The sequence below is a fragment of the Megalopta genalis genome, unplaced genomic scaffold, assembly GCF_051020955.1.
Source record: "Megalopta genalis isolate 19385.01 unplaced genomic scaffold, iyMegGena1_principal scaffold0091, whole genome shotgun sequence".
Taxonomy (NCBI): Eukaryota; Metazoa; Arthropoda; class Insecta; order Hymenoptera; family Halictidae; genus Megalopta; species Megalopta genalis.
The window spans coordinates 550,001-555,000 of NW_027476160.1; positions in this window are offsets into that span (position 1 = coordinate 550,001).

Consider the following 5,000-nt stretch of genomic DNA (forward strand, 5'->3'; position numbering starts at 1 on the left):
ACCAGCGAGAAATGGTGTCCACAACCAATTGGCCATTGCTTTCTAGACCCTTCCTGCTGTTCGCGAAGATCAAGACAAGAAGGTCGTCTGCATAGGCGATGGGCTCGCAAGCGAGCCCGGCGTTCGATAAGAGCTGTAGAACCTCGTCGAAGACTAAGTTCCAACAGCTCGGACCAAGAATCGATCCCTGTGGGCAGCCCTTAGTGACTTTCTTCCGCACTGCACCGCGATCAGACACCATAGTCACCACGCGGCCGTCGAAGTAGTCGACCACCAATCTAAGTAGGTTTTTTGGGCAGCCTCGCTTCCTCAACGCGTTGAGTATGCTTGGCCACCAGACATTATCAAAGGCCGCAGCAATGTCGAAGAGCAGACCCACGACGTACTTTTCCTCTCGACCGGACGCAAGCTCCCTCATCTTTACCACGGCATCAGTCGTGGATCGATGCGGCCTGAATCCGTATTGCCGATCGGAGGCGTAGTCGGGGTGCAAAAACAAACTAGCTAATCGCGTAGCGATTAGCTTCTCCAAGACTTTGCCTACGACCGAAAGCAAGCATATTGGTCTGTAGGACTTTATCTCCGTTTCAGGTTTCTCGGGTCCTTTAAGGATGGTAATGATGGACCCGACTTTCCATTCCACGGGAAAGACTCCGTGTGCCAGGCATCCGTTGTAGAGTCGGAGGAGCTCGCGTGAGATTGTATTACACGAACGTTTTAAAATCTCCGGCTCGATCCGATCTAGGCCTGGACACTTGCCGCTCTTCAGTCGGTTGACCGCCGATCTGAGCTCCGAGAGGGTGAAGGGACTGGCGTCCTCACTCTCCGGCTCGATGGCAGCTTCCCTCCTGACTCGCGCATGATCCGGGGAGTCATTCGCGGGGCTATCGTCCGGAATTAACCCCTCCAGCAGCGCGGAAGCGGTGGAGTCCCAGTCTGTGGTGTAACCCTGGGCAGTGTTACGATTTATATTCGAGATGACCGTGCTGGCTGTCATCTTCTGCCTCGTGATCTTATAAATGAGGCCCCAGGGTTCCTTGTTTCCCTGCTCGGTCACGAATGCACGCCAGCTGTGCGACCGAGCAGCTTTGATGGCGGCTTTGTAGGCCTTTCTCTGTTTAAGATACTCGGTCCTCTTGGCCGCCCTCTGCTCCTCTGAACATGCTGCGTTCTGCGAGGCTCGTCTAAGTTTGTAGACTCGCCTCTTTTGCCTCGTCAGGTCGGCCGTCCACCATGGGACGGATTTTGAATGCCACTGCTTGGTTGGCATCGAGGAGTCGCACGCTTGGACGATCATTCTTTCGATCTCCTGTGCTAGATGTTCGACATCCCCCTTATTGTTCAATGGATCGGGGGATATACTCCTCTTACTTTCCTGCAGCGCCTTGTCGAACTCGGGCCATTTTGCGCTTCGGAGTCGGAACCTTGGTAATAATCCGTTCCGGTTGGTGCTGCTGTTGCTACTAATTTCGGCAGCACCGTCCTCGGCGCAAAAACTCAAAGAAAACTCTATGACTCGGTGGTCGCTGGTCGTCAGGTCCTCGCGGACCTTCCAACCTCGCACCTTGTCGCAAATATCAGGTGTCGATAGTGTGACGTCGATGTATGACTGTCCACTAGGGCTGGAAAACGTCGGAGCGTTTCCAGCCTCGTTCAAGACAACCAAGCCATGGCTCACGATAAACTCTTCGAGTTTACGGCCTCTCACGTCCGTCTCCGCGCTGCCCCACTGGGCTGATTTTGCGTTAACGTCGGCAGAGATAATGACTCGGTTATGCTTAAGTGCGGAAAGAGCTCTCTCCAATCGCGCCAGACCTGATTCAACGTCATCGGAGCATTGAAAGTACTGGCTGATCAGGAAGAAGCTCCCAAACGAACCCGAGATGCTGACACAGGACAAATGCGTGTCGCACAAGTTAGAGACTTTGACCACGGTTAGATCCGGGTTTCTGACCGCTATTGCAGCCATCACCGGTTCGCCTGCCGTGATCAGCCTCGTTCTCAAGCCTAGCCCGGGCACAGTACCCCGCCAGCTATATGGCTCTTGTGCAAGCAACACATCTACCCCTCGCCTATGCATCTCAGTCCGGACTTCGTCGGTCACATTTCGGGCCCGCTGCATGTTATGCTGCATGACCCGTATGACTCTCGAGCGTCGCCGGTCGTTTGTACTATCCATTCGAGATTCAAATTATTATTCGCGTCTTATACGAGACATCTCCAAAACCAGCGCTTCCTGATAGGAGGCGCAGGCCGGGTCTCGCGACTTATGCTCAGATGGTCGCCCTCTGTCTTTACAGTTGGAGCAAACCGGAGGCTTGCTCTTCCTGTTACAGAGCGCATACCCGTGCCCTTTTTCGGCACAATGTCCGCAGACATCCTCTTTGAATTTGCAGCGCTTCGCCGTGTGCCCGAAGCGCTGGCACTTATAGCATCGGGTGACCTGTATGAAGTCCCGCACACGACAGGAACTCCACCCGAGGTACACCCGGTCCCCTCTCTGCGCCAGCCGCCGACGAATCTGCGGACTGACGGCCACTACCCAGTTGGCTGTCTCCGGGGTCTTGCCAGCCATGCGACTGACCCGAACACCCGAAGGCACATCCTTCTGGGACGCCTCAGAGAGGTTTTGCCTCCAAAGACTGGAGGCAATTTCCTCCTTGCCCATCCCTTTCGGAATGTCATAAATCAGGACCTCGGGGTCCCGTTTGCTGGGCAAGGAGACGGACAGTCCCGCACTCGCCAGCTTCTTATTGCCTACGAAGGCTTTTAGGTCCTCCTTGCGATCGGTTTCGACGACGATGCCACCGGAGTGGATGCGTCGAACCGATCTGACACGGATCGCCTCCTTCGCAGGTTTTACGATCGACAGAACAGCTCTCTTAGTAGCATCGCTGTTCTGTCCTTTATCCTTTGGCGGGAAGATACGCACCACGTATTGTGTCGGTGGTCTTCTCGCCTCCGGAGTCGCTGACTGGTTGACCTTTGCCACTTGGGCGTAGGTCAACTGCGCGGCATTGGAGACCGTCTTCGGGAGGGTTCCCTTGGACGGCCCAGGTCGCGCCGCACTCATTACGGCAGGACGCGCTTTTAGGTCCGCCCTGACCGCGGCGAGTTGCCCTTCGACGAAGCTGTTTCGTTGAATCAGCTCCTGGACCAACTCGTTGAGTGCTCCGACTTCTGCTAGTATCTTCGACCCGGACTCCTTGTTGACTTTCGACTCGGGTCGAAAGCAAAAGGTCCGTATCTCCGATACTCGCCTGAAGGCTTCGTCTCTCACGAGATCGAGAGGCCGTACCTTGTGCCCGGAAACCGTCCCCTTCGATTTCCTGGCCTGGTTTGCTGCGGCCTTGCCAGTAGGTGCGACTGGCTTGGCACGCTTCGACTTTTTGGTGACGGTTTTCCAACCGCCACCTTCGGGGTCTTCGACACGCACGGGTGCCGGTTGCACCTTCACGAGCGTGTCTTTGACTGATTCGATTTTTCTGGGTTTCTCCTTCCCAGCCTTGCGGCTGGGGGAGTCCCCCGACTTGGGCGCTGTCCCCACGTTACCGGTGTCCGGCGCGCCTTCTACCGTGGCCTCAGTTTTCACCGAGACCGCTCGCGTGGGTGTCACGCATCTCTCCAAGGTCACACGAGGATTGGCGATGTTCAGCACCTTCCCGGACCTTGTCTTTTTCGCAGACGCAGGAGGGCTAACAGCTGCTGCTGTAGCTTCCGCGTCTGTGGCGACGGCTTCACTCCGAGTAGGAGCTGGACCCGCCGACTTCGAACGTTCAATTTGTACTTTCAATTTAGATCCCATAGTTAGATCTTTGCCTTCATCCGGTACGCTCCCCGGCCACCACCGACCCACACATTTTGGAACCCGCCATCAGGCTGGGTTAGGGCTACGCACCGGACATAGTCTGCTGACTGGGCCGATTGCTCAACCCAGCCCGCGTCCTCGCCCGTCAGAACCCACTCGCCGAAGCGTATGGTCGTTCCAAGCCGATTGACTGGACCAGGGCTGCTTTTCTCGTCCAGCCTCCCATCTAGCCGAAGCAGAGGCCAAAGGTACGTGTTGGGGACGTCTCACCCGCAGGAGAGGGCCCCCTCAGATCCCAGGATCCTCTTTTCCGACGACAAGGGTCGCCACGCACGGCAAACACGCGGGAGACAGCAGTCGGAGAGGCTGCCTCTTCCTCTCCACCACACTTCGTTCGGTTCGCTGCGTTTTGAGAACACGAGCTATCCAGCGGTACCTTTTTCGTGGAGGCTCAAGTGTGGCTAGGGCACGTTTGCCCCTTGCGGCCTGGGTTGCCCAGGTGATTGGTTGCATCCCGATTTCTAGATCCAGCGGCATGTTGCTACGTGGCGCGCTCAGACAACGAAAATGCGGCATTCCGGTCAGACCAGAAAAACCGCACAACGTGACGCGGGGGACTGCAGCCACAAGTGACAACAGTCCCCCGGTAGGGAGTAGTACAGCATATTCAATGCTGTACATGAACACGCCACAGCCCGTATGCTTAGTTCAAGGGCCTCGCCATTATGCGAAGTACTACATGTACAACGCACTGGCGGTCTCAAAATACCCTCATCGCCGATGCATCTGATGCATCCGTCAACTCGGCAGCATTCACTCCGTCGGCGTGTTGCTTTGTGGCGTGTTCAGATAACGAAAATGCGGCATTCCAGTCAGACCAGAAAAACCGCATAACGTAACGCGGGGGACTGAAGCCACAAGTGACAACAGTCCCCCGGATGGGAGTAGTGCAGCATGTTCAATACTGCACAAGAACACGCCACAGCCCGCTTGCTTAATCACGGGCCTCGTCATTATGCGAAGCACTACATGTACAACGCACTGACGGTCTCTCGAGTGCCTTCATCGCCGATGCACCTATCGACTCAGCAGCAACATTCAATCCGACGGCGTGTTGCTTCGTGGCGTGTTCGGACAACGAAAATGCGGCATTCCAGTTAGACCAGAAAAACCGCATAACGTGACGCGGGGG